We start from the raw sequence: 20,959 nt of genomic DNA on the forward strand, positions 1-20,959 counted from the left end.
AATTACATATCCTTTATATCTAATCCATACACCAACGACCAAAAACACCTACAAACACTTTCATTCTTCAATTTTCTTCATCTAATTAATCTCTCTCAAGTTCTAAGTGTTCTTCATATATTCTACAAGTTCTAGTTACATAAAATCAAGAATACTTTCAAGTTTGCTAGCTCACTTCCAATCTTGTAAGGTGATCATCCAACCTCAAGAAATCTTTGTTTCTTACAGTAGGTTATCATTCTAATACAAGGTAATAATCATATTCAAACTTTGGTTCAATTTCTATAACTATAACAATCTTATTTCAAGTGATGATCTTACTTGAACTTGTTTTCGTGTCATGATTCTGCTTCAAGAACTTCGAGCCATCCAAGGATCCGTTGAAGCTAGATCCATTTTTCTATTTTTCAGTAGGTTTATCCAAGAAACTTAAGGTAGTAATGATGTTCATAACATCATTCGATTCATACATATAAAGCTATCTTATTCGAAGGTTTAAACTTGTAATCACTAGAACATAGTTTAGTTAATTCTAAACTTGTTCGCAAACAAAAGTTAATCCTTCTAACTTGACTTTTAAAATCAACTAAACACATGTTCTATATCTATATGATATACTAACTTAATGATTTAAAACCTGGAGGCACGAAAAACACCGTAAAACCGGATTTACGCCGTCGTAGTAACACCGCGGGCTGTTTTGGGTTAGTTAATTAAAAAATATGATAAACTTTGATTTAAAATTTTTTATTCTTTGAAAATGATTTTTATTATGAACATGAAACTATATCCAAAAATTATGGTTAAACTCAAAGTGGAAGTATGTTTTCTAAAATGGTCATCTAGACGTCGTTCTTTCGACTGAAATGACTACCTTTACAAAAACGACTTGTAACTTATTTTTCCGACTATAAACCTATACTTTTTCTGTTTAGATTCATAAAATAGAGTTCAATATTAAACCATAGTGATGATGTAGCGTGAGGGTACGAAATAGTATTATTTTTACTAGGAAATACTACAAAATATGACACAAGTTTTATTAATTTACGGATGGGATATACCTAAACCTTGCTACAACACTATAGGCAGTGTACCTAATCGTAGAGTAGTGTAGTTTTTAGTAAGTCCGGTTCATTCCACAGGGAGCTAGTGATTACGTACTATATTTTTATAAAACTATATTTATATAAATATATATATATATATATAAGTAGTAATATTATTATAAAAGGGGGGTTTTTACCGTTTAATGACCGGTTTTTCGATTTTATATTTTTAAGCGTAAAGATAAATGACAATAATTAAAGTGCGTAAAATAAATAAATGACGATAAATAAAATAACAATAAATAAAATTGCGATAGAATATGAAATAAAAGGATTATGCTTATTTAAACTTCCGTAATCATGATGTTTAACGTTTTGATTTTAATTAATTGTTACCCGGGTTAATTGTCCTTTGTCATGGTTTATTTGATACCTATATGGTTTTTGTCCATAATAGTCCATCGGTCATAAATATAAAGTGCGAGTGTCCTCGTCAAATTACCCTTATACCCGAAGTCAAATATTCCAACTAATTAAGGATTTAAACTGTGACGCAGTTATCACTTCTGTCAACAATTACACCAGTTATCACTGTATGTAATCCACCCCTGTTTTGATTAGATATGAATATTAATTTACCCACTTGATCAGTTTGAATAATCAATTACCCAACCCGAATAATTAATTAAATGATTATAATAGATTCCATATGAACGTCACTAAATAGGACAACCATAATCATTATTAATTATTAGGATAATTAATTTGAAGATAGGTTCGACAGACTCCAATGAGTTGTCACTCAATTAGACAATACCCCCCATCTATTAATAGTCAATAGTCCAATTTTCACAAGTGTCGGTCTTTTGCCCAAACCTTAATTATGGTACAAAATCCAATAACCCCGTCTTAATATTTAGTCAAACATCACGATTACTTCGGCTTAAATAAGCATAATAATAACTTAGTTACGAGACATTAATTTAAAAAGGAAGAACATAACTTACAGTGATTATTAATCGCGTAGCGTTGCACAGACAGAATTTCGACTTAAAACCCGTAAAATATTTCTTACAATATTCGCTAACATACCATTATTATTATTATTATCTAAAATTAAAATTAAAATTATAATATATATAAATATGTTTACAGAAAGATAGAAAGAGAGAATTGGGATAGATCTATAATCGATATTCGTTCTTTTATAGACGAATTTTGAATTCAAACTTTCACTTATGACCCCTTAACTATGCTCAATTAACAACTTTTTATTATTTAATATTATTCTTATTATGAATTATTTAAATATTATATTTTATTCTTGTGCATAGTTGACTCGTAATTTTTACACCGTTGCGTCGAGCGTTGAGAGTTGACTCATGTCCCGGTTCCGGATTTTCGAACGTCCTTGCGTACTATTTTATATCGTGTACTTTGCGTTTTGTAACTTGTACTCTTGTCATTTTTAGACGTTCCTCATCAATAATTTGAACCTTTTTAATTGTATGTTGTACTTTTGAGCTTTTTGGACCTTTGTGTCTTCAATTCGTCGTTTTCGCCTTTTGTCTTCGCACTTATTTAATATAAACGAATATTACTTGAAAATGGAACAATTGCAACTAAAATCTTGTCTTTCTTGGGGGATAATGCTATGAAATATATGTTCCTTTTTAGCCTTATCAATATCCCCACACTTGAGCGTTGCTTGTCCTCAAGCAATATAGTCTTGAAAAACACTTGAATCACTTCTTTATTCTTCACACTTTGTACATCAGTGACTTCAATACGGCGATATGAACAATGATAGTAACAATGTGGTTAAAGGTGGGTGTGTCATCCACAGTTGCCTCGGGTTTAGGTCAACGACACTTGCAATCAAATAGCCGATTTACTTTCGGTTTCCAAAGCAAAGTGCACATTTGAAAGGCGGTTTACAGTCCCACATGACTATAAAAATTTAGATCCTTTAGGAAATAGGATCTTTATGAAAACATTTGATCTTTTGAAAATTCAATCTAGCTTTTACCCTAGATAAGTTTTCTGATTTGATCCACCATTTGTGTTGCAAAATATATTTGTGGATCAATATTTTGGCTAAAAACATTTAGGTTCGTGTAATCCACTGCTATCCCGGTATCGAAAAGCACACATCCAGTTTACTTGTTCCGTATATTACCTTTCGGCAAACTACCGTCCGGTTGTAAAGGAAAGCGATGAACAAGAAACTGTTAAGGCAATGTCCCGTGACATGCAGATGATTATGGTCTTTTAACGTGTCGAATGCTAGAACTATCCTTGGTAGGAGCGATAGTAAAGATCATCCTATGATTTTTCGGTCTGGCACAAGGTCCTGTCTCCGACCATGCTATGCAACCACCGTTCTTACGGTTGACACCCGATTTGGTTCAGGTGACCTAATGAATTCCAGGTGAATTCCTAGGATTTTACGTTCAATGGTAATGAACGCATTGAAAATGGATTTTCAGAAAACAAATCGGTTTGTATTTTTGATCAAAATATTTTCTCGTTCAAGCTCGAGTTTAGATATCATTGAATTCCATGAGTTTGAATTCTCAATCTTTAAGGTCAATCTCAAGGATTGAGTAATATCAGTCTTAAAAGCTGATTTTTAATCTTTAAGGAGATTATCCTTTCTGGGGATCTGATTCATTAGTCTTATCAAGCTAATTTGCACGGTGCCTCCCCATTGTACGAGATAAATCCTTCTCATGGTTAGGATAAATCTGACCACATGGCGACCCTGTTTGATGCTGAGGTCCGTGGATTTCCAGCCGATTTTAGAGATGACTTTTCTAGATTTTTCGTCAACCTACAGCTGTTCTGGACGACAACTTCTTGACCTAAATCAAGAACCGTGTGTCTTTTTCGGAAGACTTTACTTCCTTCAAATGATGGAATTGATTCATCGTGTAGATCCATCTTTCTTTCAAAAGTATTATAGTAAATCGGGTAAAAATGATTAGTATCATCCAAAACAAAAGTACCTGCAATAATCTTGTACAAAGATATGTGATAGATAGTTTTTAATTGAATAACTTGGTACATTCTCCCCACACTTAGTTTCTTTCTTTGCCTTTTTATTCTCCTTTATTCCATTTTAAATGAATTCAAGCATTTTAGGTTGTTTCTCAATTTATGTCCTTTCCGAGGTAACGATAATTTCGGTATTATCACCTAGTTTTCACCGTTCATAAATATGTATAAACATGATTTTGACTTCATTTAATTGAAAATTTTTCAAATTTTCACAAAATTTGGCAAATAAACCAAGTATAAACCTGAGAGAATTTATAACCCTTCTCCACACTTAAGATCATGCAATGCCCTCATTTGCATGAAATCAGACTATAATTTAAATTCATGAGGGTGATTAGCGTAGAAAAGTGATTAAAAATACCGAGTTTGTAATTACAAAGCTCGTCGAATGATAGATGGCGCCTCATCGTTCATTCCTTCATTTGTTATATCATATTTGTTGTTTTGCGTCTTGTCGTCAAAATTAGTACCTTTTGCTGAACTTTAATGACAGTCTTTGAAAGTGCATTGTTTTACCCTGTTTTGTACATAAGATAAAATACAAACATATATATATATATATATATATATATATATATATATATATATATATATATATATATATATATATATATATATATATATATATATATATATATATATATATATATATATATATATATATATATATATTTTTGAAGTTTGGTTTATAACCCCACTTTTCAAAAATTTATAAAGTATAATATTTTTGGCATACTTTAAATCAATAAAATTAAAAATAATGATAATAAAATTTGTCGCCCCGCCCTCGGGTAAAGTAATTTCGGCTTAATGACCTAGTGTTCAACTTACGACGAATTTTAAAAATCATATTTTTAACTTAAAGAAATAAAGTAAATTTTGTTTTTTTAAAATCACAATAAAACATAAATTAAAATGCATATTAATTTCAAATAAAACCTAAAAAAAATAAAAATTCAGAATGGAGGGAGAAAACTAGTTCTTTAGTGTCTGCTAGCGGAAAAGACCAATCGGATTCCATTCTCGGAACTACACGAGAACAGAACAAATAACTTTAGACAGCATTATCTTTTTAGAACATTCGAATCTCTCCACACTTAGGTAGCTGTGGTGTTGAAATTGTGATTAACTTCATTGTCAATTTCTCTTGGTCCATAATCAACTTGCCTATCTGTGACTTTTTCTTTAAGCCAGTGCCCGGCTTCTTCCGTAATATCTCATAATTCAACTAGCTTCGCCCTTTCTTTAGGCGACAGATTGGATACTAACTGGTTACATAACTTAAAGTTCCCCTTACTTCTAGCATCAATAGCCCGTTTAAAAAGTTTCTTCATTGAACTGTTAATAACGGGGTCATTTAATTTCGTATCAATAACGGGGTTCTTTGTTATCATGTCATCATTAGGTGTTACTTCATTTTCCCCACACTTAGGCGTTTTATTATTATTAAGCACTACCGTTGGAGTTGGTAAAACAACATGGTGCTTACCAATCATTTTTTCTGGTTCAACGGTTTTGGTTGGTGGAGATTTAGACTTTCGAATCATAAAGGTGATAGATTTGTCACCACTTTTAAGTGTCATTCTTCCATTTCCTACATCAAATAACGCCCCGGTGGATGCAAAGAATGGTCGACCTAAAATTAGAGGAATGTTTGGGTCCTCTTCTATGTCAATGACAATGAATTCGACTAGAAAGGTTAAATTACCTACTTGAATGGGTAGGTTGTCAGCAATTCCAACTGGGTGCTTAATGGTTTGATCAAAGAGTCGAACACTCATATCAGTTGGACTTAACTCACCTACTCCTAATCTCTTATATAATGAAAGAGACATAACACTCACACTTGCACCTAAATCTGCTAGTGCATTATACATGACACAATCACTAAGTAGACAAGGAACAATAAATTCACCCGGATCACCTACCCTAGGTGGAGGTTTTGGTTGAACTGTATTCACCGGGTTTACTTCTACGGCTTTTGTTTCTTGTACTTTCTTATTCTTTTTCTTCTTCTTCTTTCCAGAAGTATCACAATCTTTATTACTTATTACTTGCTCATACTCAACTCCTTTTCTTGGAAACGGGATGGGTGGATTGTATGATGTCACCACTGGCTTTACATACTCGGGTGGTGGTGGTGGTGTAACTTCTTCATTGTTACTCACATCTAAAACCTTCCCATCTTCTGGAGCTGGTTTTTCAGAATTTGTTGACACCATATTAACATTCTCTTTCCGAGGATTTACTTCAGTATTACTCGGTAGCTTTCCTTGTTCCCTCTCACTCATCATGCTAGCAAGAGTACCTACGTGTTTTTCTAGATTCAAAATGGAAGCTTGTTGAGTTCTTAATGACTGATCAAACCTCTCATTCATTTGGGTTTGAGATGTAATAAATTGTGCTTGAGATTCAACTAGCTTTGCCATCATTTCTTCTAGATTTGGCTTTTTCTCTTCGGTTTGTTGTGGTGGTTTATACAAGTTAGGTCTTTGTTGATTGAAAGTGTTGTTTTGAGTTGGTTGGTTATTCGAACCTTGTTGGTTATACGAGTTATTGTTGGGTCCATTTGGATTGTAAAGAATGTTTTGATTTCGATTGAAGTTCAGCTTTGGCGGTTGATAATTATTTTGATAATTATTTCCCGGCCTTTGGTTCATATAGGAAACATTCTCTCGTTGTTCCATCGTTGGTTCAATGTGACAATCTTTCGTTAAGTGTGGTCCACCGCATTGCTCACAACTGATTCGTATTGCGTGAATATCTTTATTCATCTTTTCCATTCGTCTTTCGAAAGCATCTATTTTTGCGGAAACGGAATCAAAGTCATGGCTAGAATCAGCTCTAGCCGCTTTAGATGATCGAAAGATATCTTTTTCTTGGTGCCACTCATGTGAGTGGGATGCTGTGTTATCAATAATTTTATAAGCTTCAGTTGCGGTTTTCTTCATAATGGAACCACCAGCTGTTATGTCGATGTCTTTTCGTGTAGCAACGTTGACACCTTGGTAGAATATTTGTACTATTTGGTAAGTGTCTAAACCGTGTTGAGGACATCCTCTCAACATCCTTCCGAATCTTGTCCACGCCTCATATAATGTTTCATTTGGCTTTTACGCGAACGTAACAATTTCTCCTTGAAGTCTCACGGCTTTGGATGCCGGAAAGAATCGTTTAAGAAATTTTTCAACTAAAACATCCCATGCGTCAATCGCCCCTTCAGGTAACGATTCTAACCAATCTTTGGCTTCTCCCTTTAAAGTCCAGGGAAACAACATGAGATAGATCTGTTCATCCTCCACTTCTCGGATTTTGAATAGTGTACAGATCCTATTAAAGGTACGAAGATGTTCGTTTGGATCTTCATTCGGCGTACCACTATATTGGCACTGATTAGTTACCATGTGTAGAATTTGTCCTTTGATTTCATAATCTGGAGCATTAACTTCTGGCTTAATAATGGCGTGACCTTGGCCAGTGCGTTTAGCTCTCATTCGATCTTCCATACTTAGAGGTTCCAGATTTTCCATGATTGGATGTGTTGATTCTGAATCACTAGAGGATTCTGATTTAATGGTTTCTTCCTCAACAATCTCTGTTTGAATGATTGGAGGTTCTGGAGGAATAATTAATGGATCAGGGTCTCGGAATTGTCCCTGAGTATTCTCCGGATTCTCAATTGTGAGGTTGGTTTCAAAAACTGGGTTATCGGAAATTTGAGTTTGAGTATTCGGTCGACTGGATGATGATTCTAAAGAAAAATCAACGGCGGCGATATTTGCTAAATGTCTTGATCGAGTTACAGGTGGTGAACGTATGACAGGCGGCGAACGTTTTGCTCGGTGCATTCACAGAATATCCTATTAGTTATAAAAATAAGAAAAACTTATATAAGTTGTCCAATTAATAGACTTTTCTGATTTTGCCCACGTTTCGAATAGCCAAAAGATGTAGCAGGTAGCCAGGACCCTTTAAATCGGAAGCCCACAACTAGCCACTAACAAATCCAACTATTACTACGAACCAGAAAAATGTCAACGTCTATTAATTTAACCGCTTAAATAATTTTTCTTTCCGTTTTAAGATTTAGATAAGAAGTATAGAAAATTCTAAGTCCTAAAAACTAGAGTATCGAGAAATAAGGAAGAAATAGATTGCGCGTCGAAAAATGTTGAAAAATAAAAGGTCGAAAAATAGGCGTCGAAAAATAAAAATAAGAAAGTAGTGCGAAATACGGCGTCGTAAAATTCTAAAGCACCTAAAACTTAGTCTAAGGAATAAGCACTTAAGGGATTTTACGGCAAAGCCTAAAAATTCTAGAAGTAAAAATAACTATGGCAAAACTAAACTTAATACTAAAAGTTGCGAATATAGTCTAAAAATCTAAAGGTAATAAAACTAAAAAAAAACATTTTTTTTTATAGACAAAATCTTAAAAATATATTTTTTTATAATTTTTTTTATTTTTATTTTTTTTTTATATGCAGGCTCAAAATGGAGTGCAGATTCAAAATTATGCAGGCTCAAAACTGATGCAGATTCAAAACTATGCAAGCTCAAAATAATGCAGATTCAAAATTGATGCAGGCTCAAAACTCGTTTTTTTTTTTTTTTTTTTTTTTTTTTTACGTTTTTGTTTTTTTTAGTTTTTTTTTTTACGTTTTTGTTTTTTTTAGTTTTTTTTTTTTTTTTTTAAAATAAAATAAGTCCAAATCTCATATAAATGATCTGCGACTAGATTTATTAACAATTAAATTAATTACAGTCATTAACTTGTACCAAATCTCATTTCGTTCTTTTTTTTTATTTCTATTAAAGCACAGCATCCAAGAAAATGAATAAGGTATTTTTAGTAGGCAATTAAGAAGTGGGACCCGTTGCTTTTGCTTTTGCTTTTGGTGGTCACGATAGAAACAAAGAAAAAGAAGGGTGAAAATCTAGTGAAATCTAGTGAAAATCTATAAAAACTAATTAAAAAAAAAATCTATTAGACACAACGTGTCCCCAAAATTACTTTGTTTTATATAATTTTATTTTTACAAATATAAATTAAAAATATAGCGTTTTAACGTTTCCCCGGCAGCGGCGCCAAAAACTTGATGATGTAGCGTGAGGGTACGAAATAGTATTATTTTTACTTGGAAATACTACAAAATATGACACAAGTTTTATTAATTTACGGATGGGATATACCTAAACCTTGCTACAACACTATAGGCAGTGTACCTAATCGTAGAGTAGTGTAGTTTTTAGTAAGTCCGGTTCGTTCCACAGGGAGCTAGTGATTACGTACTATATTTTTATAAAACTATATTTATATAAATATATATATATAAGTAGTAATATTATTATAAAAGGGGGGGTTTTTACCGTTTAATGACCGGTTTGTCGATTTTATATTTTTAAGCGTAAAGATAAATGACAATAATTAAAGTGCGTAAAATAAATAAATGACGATAAATAAAATAACAATAAATAAAATTGCGATAGAATATGAAATAAAAGGATTATGCTTATTTAAACTTCCGTAATCATGATGTTTAACGTTTTGATTTTAATTAATTGTTACCCGGGTTAATTGTCCTTTGTCATGGTTTATTTGATACCTATCTGGTTTTTGTCCATAATAGTCCATCGGTCATAAATATAAAGTGCGAGTGTCCTCATCAAATTACCCTTATACCCGAAGTCAAATATTCCAACTAATTAAGGATTTAAACTGTGACGCAGTTATCACTTCTGTCAACAATTACACCAGTTATCACTGTATGTAATCCACCCCTGTTTTGATTAGATATGAATATTAATTTACCCACTTGATCAGTTTGAATAATCAATTACCCAACCCGAATAATTAATTAAATGATTATAATAGATTCCATATGAACGTCACTAAATAGGACAACCATAATCATTATTAATTATTAGGATAATTAATTTGAAGATAGGTTCGACAGACTCCAATGAGTTGTCACTCAATTAGACAATACCCCCCATTTATTAATAGTCAATAGTCCAATTTCCACAAGTGTCGGTCTTTTGCCCAAACCTTAATTATGGTACAAAATCCAATAACCCCGTCTTAATATTTAGTCAAACATCACGATTACTTCGGCTTAAATAAGCATAATAATAACTTAGTTACGAGACATTAATTTAAAAAGGAAGAACATAACTTACAGTGATTATTAATCGCGTAGCGTTGCTCGGACAGAATTTCGACTTAAAACCCGTAAAATATTTCTTACAATATTCGCTAACATACCATTATTATTATTATCTAAAATTAAAATTAAAATTATAATATATATAAATATGTTTACAGAAAGATAGAAAGAGAGAATTGGGATAGATCTATAATCGATATTCGTTCTTTTATAGACGAATTTTGAATTCAAACTTTCACTTATGACCCCTTAACTATGCTCAATTAACAACTTTTTATTATTTAATATTATTCTTATTATGAATTATTTAAATATTATATTTTATTCTTGTGCATAGTTGACTCGTAATTTTTACACCGTTGCGTCGAGCGTTGAGAGTTGACTCATGTCCCGGTTCCGGATTTTCGAACGTCCTTGCGTACTATTTTATATCGTGTACTTTGCGTTTTGTAACTTGTACTCTTGTCATTTTTAGACGTTCCTCATCAATAATTTGAACCTTTTTAATTGTATGTTGTACTTTTGAGCTTTTTGGACCTTTGTGTCTTCAATTCGTCGTTTTCGCCTTTTGTCTTCGCACTTATTTAATATAAACGAATATTACTTGAAAATGGAACAATTGCAACTAAAATCTTGTCTTTCTTGGGGGGTAATGCTATGAAATATATGTTCCTTTTTAGCCTTATCACATAGCAATTTGATTCACTCAAAACGGATTTAAAATGAAGAAGTTATGGGTAAAACAAGATTGGATAATTTTTCTCATTTTAGCTACGTTAAAATTGGTAACAAATCTATTCCAACCATAACTTAATCAACTTGTATTTTATATTATGTAATCTTGAGATACCATAGACACGTATACAATATTTCGACCTATCATGTCGACACATCTATATATATTTCAGAACAACCATAGACACTCTATATGTGAATGTTGGAGTTAGCTATACAGGGTTGAGGTTGATTCCAAAATATATATAGTTTGAATTGTGATCAATACTGAGATACGTATACACTGGGTCGTGGATTGATTCAAGATAATATTTATCGATTTATTTCTGTACATCTAACTGTGGACAACTAGTTGTAGGTTACTAACGAGGACAGCTGACTTAATAAACTTAAAACATCAAAATATATTAAAAGTGTTGTAAATATATTTTGAACATACTTTGATATATATATATATGTATATATTGTTATAGGTTCGTGAATCAATCAGTGGCCAAGTCTTACTTCCCGACGAAGTAAAAAATCTGTGAAAGTGAGTTATAGTCCCACTTTTAAAATCTAATATTTTTGGGATGAGAATACATGCAGGTTTTATAAATGATTTACAAAATAGACACAAGTACGTGAAACTACATTCTATGGATGAATTATCGAAATCGAATATGTCCCTTTTTATTAAGTCTGGTAATCTAAGAATTAGGGAACAGACACCATAATTGACGCGAATCCTAAAGATAGATCTATTGGGCCTAACAAACCCCATCCAAAGTACCGGATGCTTTAGTACTTTGAAATTTATATCATATCCGAAGGGTGTCCCGGAATGATGGGGATATTCTTATATATGCATCTTGTTAATGTCGGTTACCAGGTGTTCACCATATGAATGATTTTTATCTCTATGTATGGGATGTGTATTGAAATATGAAATCTTGTGGTCTATTATTATGATTTGATATATATAGGTTAAACCTATAACTCACCAACATTTTTGTTGACGTTTTAAGCATGTTTATTCTCAGGTGATTATTAAGAGCTTCCGCTGTCGCATACTTAAATAAGGACGAGATTTGGAGTCCATGCTTGTATGATATTGTGTAAAAACTGCATTCAAGAAACTTATTTTGTTGTAACATATTTGTATTGTAAACCATTATGTAATGGTCGTGTGTAAACAGGATATTTTAGATTATCATTATTTGATAATCTACGTAAAGCTTTTTAAACCTTTATTGATGAAATAAAGCTTATGGTTTGTTTTAAAATGAATGCAGTCTTTGAAAAACGTCTCATATAGAGGTCAAAACCTCGCAACGAAATCAATTAATATGGAACGTTTTTAATCAATAAGAACGGGACATTTCAACATCGCGCCGCGGCATCTCTGCTGGTCTGACTCCGATTTCTGCTCAATTTTAAAAGGGTTTAGGGGTAATTTGGTCTTTTTACGTGTAGATCAGATTGGAGCATTAAATCTCAGCCACTTGTTCATTTAATGCAATTTCTTTTCTCTTTTCTTTCCATTTTCTCTCCCAAAACACAAAACCCTTTTAGATTAAACTTAAGATTTGGAGTTGGAGATTTGTGAATCAAACCTATGAGCAAGAATTAAAGTTGTTCTCCTTGTTACTAGCTACAAGAGGATAGTCTTGGTAAGTTCTAACTTTATGTTTTAAGTTTTAATTGGTTAATGGCTAGGGTTTTGGTCACTAGAGATTTGTGTGACCCATTTGAGGGTAAAATGGGTGAATTTGGGTTATGTTGTTGTAATGAAACCCTAATAGCCACAATCTAGGGTTTTGGCCTTGTGTTTTGAGGTTGTAAGTGTCAAATGGTGTTCTTAGTCACTAATACACTTTTAGTTTAATGAAAGAAGTGTTAATGGGAAATTTTGACTTGAATGCGAGTCTAAGTAATATAAAATGGGTCAAAATGTACTAGTTGACCTAATTAGGTGAAATGGGTATGAATTACCCTAAGTTTGTGTTAATCGAAGTTAGTAGACTTTAATTCACTAGTATTAGTGATTAAAGTCGAGTCTCGACCATTTAAGGGCGGTTTTGGGTGTGGTTGAGTCATTTAATGTGAATTGGGTCATTAAATGCTCAAAGTGTAAGTAATGTGGTAAATGCCATTAGTTGTGTATTGAATGTGTACCTATGTATTAGGCACTTTGATCGAAGTATACGAAAGCAATTAAATCATCACCGAAGTGTTAAGGTGAGTGGAGTAATTATACGTATGTGTATATAGCGTATTTATTTGTGAATGTTATGGTATGAACCACCGAGCTGGTAGTGCCATAACATGTGTGGGATAGGATGTGAACCACGAGTCGGTAGCATCGAGTGTGAACCACGAGCCGGTAGCACTATAAACTAAGATGTGAACCACGAGCCGGTAGCATTGAGTGTGAACCACGAGCCGGTAGCACTATAAATGAGTATGACTCAAAAGCGTATGGTGTGAACCACGAGCCGGTAGCACCATAGTGTTATTGGTTAACCATATTGAGATTGATGTTTTGTTTAGCATATAATATATATTGAGTTGAGTATATGCTAATGGAGTAGTGTGATAATGTACGACTTGTTAGTGTTACGGGTATGTTGACATGTGATAATGCTAAAAACGAACATATATTTCATAGCATTATTCCTCAAGAAAGACAAGCTTTTAGTTGCAATTGTTCTATTTACAAGTGATATTCGTTTAAATAATAAAAGGTGAAGACAAAAGACAGATTCGACGAATTGAAGACGCAAACGACCAAAAAGCTCAAAAGAACAAAAGACAATCAAAAAGGTTCCAATTATTGATAAGAAACGTCTCGAAATCACAAGAGTACAAGATTCAAAACGCAAAGTACAAGATATTAAATTGTACGCGAGGACGTTCGAAAAACCGGAACCGGGACCAGAGTCAATTCTTAACGCTCGACGCAACGGACTAAAAATTACAAGTTAACTATATATATAAATATAATATAATATATAATTAATTATATTAATTATATATATATTATATATATATATTTAAAACCGTCGGCAGCAGGAAACTCCAAGGGTGTAAACTGTAAATACCTCTCCGCGACTCGCGGAGTTTTAAGGGTATTTGGCCGCGAGTCGCGGAGCCCCAAATTTCAAGTCTGGCTATAAATCAACCCGAATTCTGATCAAAATCATCATCATTTTTTCTTCTCATTCATACGAAGTAATATATATTTATATTTATAATTTATATTTTAATTTTAATTATAATTCTAATAATAAGGGTATGTTAGCGAATGTTGTAAGGGTGTAAGTCGAAATTCTGTCCGTGTAACGCTACGCTATTTTTAATCATTGTAAGTTATGTTCAACCTTTTTATATTAATGTCTCGTAGCTAAGTTATTATTATGCTTATTTAAAACGAAGTAATCATGATGTTGGGCTAATTACTAAAATTGGGTAATTGGGCTTTGTACCATAATTGGGGTTTGGATAAAAGAACGACACTTGTGGAAACTAGGCTATGGGCTATTAATGGGCTTTATATTTGTTTAACTAAATGAAAGTTTGTTAATGTTAATATAAAGATTTACAATTAGGCGTCCCTATAAACTACCATATACACTCAATTGGACACGATGGGCGGGGTATTTATATGTACGAATAATCGTTCATTTAACCGGACACGGGAATGGATTAATAGCCACTAGAATAATTAAAACAGGGGTGAAATTACATTCAAGGGTAATTGGTGTAATTGTTAACAAAGTAGTAAAACCTTGGTTTACACGCAGTCGATAACCTGGTGTATTCATTAAACAAAGTATTAAAACCTTGTTACAATTCGAATCCCCAATTAGTTGGAATATTTATCTTCGGGTATAATAATAATTTGACAAGGACACTTGCAATTTATATTTATGACTGATGGACTGTTATGGACAAAAACCAGACGGACATATTGAATAATCCAGGACAAAGGACAATTAACCCATGGGCATAAAACTAAAATCAACACGTCAAACATCATGATTACGGAAGTTTAAATAAGCATAATTCTTTTATTTCATATTTAATTTCCTTTATTTTATATTTAATTGCACTTCTAATTATCGCACTTTTATTTATTGTTATTTTATTTAATCGCACTTTTAATTATCGTACCTTTTAATTATCGTAATTTTATTTTATCGCATTTTTATTCGCAATTTCATTATCGTTATTTACTTTACGCTTTAATTTAAAGTCTTGTATTTATTTTATATTTTACATTAGGTTTTAACTGCGACTAAAGTTTTAAAATCGACAAACCGGTCATTAAACGGTAAAAACCCCCCCTTTATAATAATAATATTACCTATATATATATTTGTATTTTTATAAAAGTTAACTAATATAGCGTTGAGCTTTGTTTAAAGATTTCCCTGTGGAACGAACCGGACTTACTAAAAACTACACTACTGTACGATTAGGTACACTGCCTATAAGTGTTGTAGCAAGGTTTAAGTATATCCATTCTATAAATAAATAAATATCTTGTGTAAAATTGTATCGTATTTAATAGTATTTCCTAGTAAAAATTAATAGTATTTTATACCCCTCTGCTTTGACATCAACATGCTATTTGAGTTACAAGTTCGTATGAGGTATTTGGTATTGTGATTGCAAATGGATAGGTTATATATATGTATGTATAATTGTTGCACTCACTAAGCATTGCTTACCCTCTCATTGTTTACCATTTTATAGGTTCCAGCTTGGACAAGGGTAAGGGCATACGGTTGGATTAGTTGTCTCCCGTTTATGTTGACAGGAGGTGATTTTGGGATAGCTTTTGAAGTTGGCCTAATGTTTTGGGTAGTTTAGCCCTAAACCATGCTCGAGTGTCGTTTGGATTATAAACTATCATTGTAGTAGGTCAAACTTGTATTAAACTTAATTAATGGCCTTCGTGCCTTTTGTAAACATTTAAATTGTTGTACGTTTAAATGGAACTTGTGGAATGGTTTGCATATTTAATTGGCGCGTAAATGTGTATAAAAAAAATTATCGTATGGAATACGGGTTGGGTTGTTTCAAGTGGTATCAGAGCATGGTCTAAGGGATTTAGGCGACTTGAGATAGGTGCCTAGACTTGGGCTTTATTGTGTGAGCGCTTTATGCGGGACTTGTAGGACTTTGGGTCTAATCGGGATTTGTTAGTGCTTAGGGTTATGTGATTTAACCTTGTACTAATTGTTTTGTGTTGTAATTGCAATCATCAAGCGAGATAGACGTTGTACTAGTGAGTTAATGCCATGTGCTCGCGTGGTAATGACTAGCTACCATTACTACGGGTTCAAATCGTGTCGAACAAGAGATGTACGACGATTGTTGAGCAAGATGGGGTAGTGTGGTGTATATATATATATATATACATATGTGTTAAGTCCTTTCGTTTTGTTGCTTAATTTACTTCGTTTTATAGAATGAAGATGAGAAATGGACACGACACCAATGACAGAAGTACGAGTGAGGACGTTGAACTAACGGCCAAGGTTGAGGCCATCTTTAAAAGGCTAAAGAAGGATTTTCTTGATGATATCCGAAAGGTCTTCCAAGAGTCGGTCGATGGACAAGTGACCGAAATGATCAATGATCGAATGAAAGACGCAATAGGGGAGGCTTTAGAGGCTAGAAACATTTATCCTCGAGGTGAAGGAGGTGAAGGAAGACGGGACTTCCACTACAAAAATTTCAAGGATACTCAACCTCCGATGTTTAATGGGGTGAGGGATCCATTGAAAAGCACTTGTTGGATTTCTGATATCGAGGGAGCGTTCCGTACCGCGGAGTGTCCTCCCGAGAAGAAGACGAGGTATGGGTCTAGCATGTTGCGCGAAGAGGGCAAGTTGTGGTGGGACGATAAAATCAAATTTTATGGTGAAGAGCAATGCATGTGCTTGACATGGGATGAGTTTAAGAAGGAATTTTTCCAAGAATACCGAACTTCTTCCGATCTTGATAAAATCCGGGACGAGTTGCACCATTTGCGACAAGGTTCAATGGACTTGCTTACTCTCAAGTTTGCCTTCTTGGCAAAGACTCGTTTTTGTCCAGAGTACGTTGGTGATGATCACAAGTTGATGTTAGATTTCTACCGTACTTTAAGTGATGAGTTGAAGGGTAAGATTAGCAGGGGAATGGCCAAGTCATTTGAAGATTTATACGAATTGGTTAGGGGTTTTGAGCCGGAGGTTCCAAGGAAAAGCGATTTCACTTTTTCGAAGAGAAAGTTTGAAGGTTCGAGCTATTCGAACTTTTCAAATAAAAAAAACAAGAAAGGCTCCGAAAGCGTTAATAGTGTGAAGAAGGGTGCTTCCGAAGATTTCGGACCCACGTGTTATAATTTTAATCAAAAAGGACACATGACCCGTGATTGCACCAAGGCGTCGACCAAAGTCACTTGCTTTAATTATGGTAAAGAAGGGCACAAGAGGCCGGAATGCCCCGATTTGAATAATGATCATGCTAAGAAGTTAGAGAAGGCGGCGGGTACGGCTAGGGGTCGTAACTATTTAATGACCAATGATGAAGCCAAACAATCAAACGAAGTAGTCTCAGGTACTTTCATGGTTAATTCTAATCCGGCAAGGATACTTTTTGATAGTGGTGCTAACTTGTCGTTCGTGTCACCAAAATTTGTGCCTAAACTTAATAAACCATTAGCTAAGTTGAGTCATCCGGTAGAAGTAGAAATAGCGGACGGCAAGACGGTGTTAGTGGTTGATGTGTGTAATAATTGTGATGTTGTTTTTGGTGCCGAAAACTTTAAGATTGATCTTATCCCGATGACTTTGGGAGATTTTGATATCGTTATTGGTATGGATTGGCTTGATCATAATAGAGCCGATATTGCAGTCCATGAAAAATCTATTCGTGTGAAAACCTCAAGTGGGGGAGAGCTAATTATTCATGGCGATAAGCGATGAAGACTTGTGCCGATATGTTCTTTTGCGCGGGCACGTCGTTTTCTTGTTAGTGTGGCATGGATTTTATTGCCCATGTTGTTGATACTCGTGACGAGCCACCACCCATTCGTAAAATTCTGGTGGTTAGTGAATTCGAAGACGTTTTTCCGGATGAGTTACTGGGTGTTCCGGCGGAAAGACAAGTTGAATTTCGCATTGAGTTGGTTCCGGGAGCTACTCCCATTGCTAAAACTCCTTATCGTTTAGCACCAACGGAAATGCAAGAGTTTTTAAATCAAACCCAAGAGTTGCTTGAGAAGGGTTTTATTTGACCGAGTGCTTCGCCGTGGGGCGCTCCGGTTTTATTCGTGAAAAAGAAGGATGGTAGTATGCGGATGTGCATCGATTACCGGGAGCTGAATAAAGTGACGATCAAGAATCGTTATCCATTACCTCGGATTGACGATTTGTTTGACCAACTTCAAGGTGCGACGTATTTCTCTAAGATCGACCTACGGTCCGGCTATCACCAAATGCGGGTCCGTGAGGAAGATATCGAGAAAACGGCTTTTCGGACGCGTTACGGGCATTTTGAATTCGTAGTAATGCCATTTGGTCTTACGAATGCATCGGCGGCATTCATGGATCTAATGAACTGAGTGTGCCAACCTATGTTGGATAAGTCAGTAATTGTGTTCATTGACGACATACTTGTCTATTCGAAGAGTAAGAAAGAACATGAACTTCATTTAAGGTGTGTGTTAAAGACGTTGCGGAAGGAGAAGTTGTATGCTAAGTTCTCCAAATGTGAATTTTGGCTAAGGGAGGTTCAATTCCTTGGTCACATTGTGAACAAAGATGGCATTCAAGTAGATCCGGGGAAGATAGAGACGGTGAAGAGTTGGAGACAACCGACTACGCCTACGGAAATCCGGAGTTTTCTCGGATTGGCCGGTTATTATCGTCGATTTATCCAAGACTTTTCTAAAATCGCTTCTTCATTGACGAAGTTGACAAGGAAGAACGCGAGATTTAATTGGGCGGATGAGCAAGAAATTGCTTTTCAATTGCTAAAAGAGAAGTTGTGTCAAGCTCCGGTGTTAGTGTTGCCGGAAGGAGTGGAAGACATGATGGTTTATTGTGATGCTTCGTTATATGGACTCGGGTGTGTTCTAATGCAAAGAGGTAAAGTCATAGCTTATGCCTCTCGACAATTAAAGGAACACGAGACAAAATATCCGACTCATGATCTTGAGTTGGCGGCGGTTGTGCATGCATTGAAAATTTGGCGCCATTACTTGAATGGTTTCAAGTGTACGATTTATTCGGATCATAAGAGTTTGAAACATCTCTTTAATCAATGAGATTTGAATTATCATCAACGTAGGTGGATGGATGTGGTAAAAGACTATGATTGTGAGATACTTTATCATCCGGGCAAGGCGAATGTGGTCGCGGATGCGTTAAGTCGAAAGAGTCATCACCCGGCGTTACGAATGGGATTGTTACGTATGATTATTACTAACGATTTTCTTGAAAAACTCGGCGTGATTCAAATAGACGCTTACGTTCACAACAAGCTTGCAGAGCGAATTGTGGGACAATCGGAGTTCATTTCTATGGGCTCGCGGGGTTTGTTGTCTTTTCAAGGAAGAGTGTGGGTGCCTAAGATGGGAGATTATCGACAAGTGCTACTTGATGAAGCACATAAGTTAAAGTATTCCATTCATCCGGGCGCAACGAAAATGTATCTTGATTTAAGGAAAGATTATTGGTGGCCGGGCATGAAACATGATGTTGTGAAGTATGTTGAGCAATGCGTCACGTGCTTGCAAGTTAAGGCCGAGCACCAAAAGCCGTATGGTAAGTTACAACCGTTAGAAATCCCGAAATGGAAATGGGAGAACATTACCATGGATTTCATCACAAAGTTACCTAAAACGGCGAGAACCCAGTTTGATTCGATTTGGGTTATAGTTGACCGACTGACGAAGAGTGCTTTGTTTCTTCCCATTAAGGAAGCGATATCGTCGGAGACCTTGGCTAAGTTGTTTATCAAGGAAGTCATCTCTTGACACGGTGTTCCTATATCGATTGTTTCAGATCGAGATACTCATTTTACATCTCGATTTTGGGAAAAGTTTCATGAGGATATGGGTACACAATTGAAATTGAGCACGACGTATCATCCTCAAACGGACGGTCAAACCGAATGTACGAATCAAACTTTGGAGGATATGTTACGGGCGTGTATTATCGATTTTGGTGGTAGTTGGGACGAGCACTTACCTTTGGTGGAATTCTCGTACAATAATAATTATCATACTAGTATTGGGATGCCACCTTATGAGATGCTTTATGGGCGTAGGTGTCGAACCCCGATTTTTTGGGGTGAAGTGGGACAAAAGGAAATCGGGAGTACCGATTTGGTCTTAGAGACGAATAGTAAGATTGATATGATTCGAGAGCATTTGAAGAAGGCTCAAGATAGGCAAAAGTCGTATGCCGACAAACGTAGACGAACGATCAAATTTCAAGAAGGTGACATGGTGATGCTTAAGGTTTCGCCATGGAAAGGTATTATTCGATTCCGGAAATGAGGAAAGTTAGCTCCTCGGTTTATTGGACCATTTAAGGTTTTAGCTCGTGTTGGTGAAGTCGCGTATCGTTTGGAATTACCCGAAGAGCTTGCGGGGATCCATAATACATTTCATGTTTCCCATCTCCGTAAGTGTCTTGCGGATGATTCATCTTGGGTGCCATTAGAAGTGATTGAGCTAAATAATAAGTTAGAGTATATCGAGGAACCGATTGCCATACTTGATGAGAAGGTCAAAAGGTTAAGACATAAAGAGGTTAGGACTTTTAAAGTTCAATGGCGTCGTAGTAAGGGTTCCGAGTTTTCTTGGGAGCCCGAAGAGTTTGTGTTGGTTTATCTTCCGGCTTGTCATGCGGCTTGGATCGCGAGGACGCGTTTCGATTCAAGTGGGGGAGGGTTGTAACATCC

At 34.9% G+C, this 20,959-nt stretch overlaps 1 protein-coding gene across 1 annotated transcript in view; it reads left to right on the forward strand.

The window, feature by feature from the left end:
• Positions 1-15,828, forward strand: part of LOC139890768 (receptor-like protein kinase FERONIA) — a 29,424-nt gene extending 13,596 nt beyond the window's left edge. The window contains exon 3 of the mRNA XM_071873681.1: positions 15,752-15,828. The gene's annotated coding sequence lies outside the window, so the exon portion shown is untranslated. The remainder of the gene's footprint in view (positions 1-15,751) is intronic.
• The last annotated feature ends 5,131 nt before the right edge of the window (positions 15,829-20,959 follow it).

Source organism: Rutidosis leptorrhynchoides, chromosome 2 (assembly GCF_046630445.1).
Source record: "Rutidosis leptorrhynchoides isolate AG116_Rl617_1_P2 chromosome 2, CSIRO_AGI_Rlap_v1, whole genome shotgun sequence".
Classification (NCBI taxonomy): domain Eukaryota; kingdom Viridiplantae; phylum Streptophyta; class Magnoliopsida; order Asterales; family Asteraceae; genus Rutidosis; species Rutidosis leptorrhynchoides.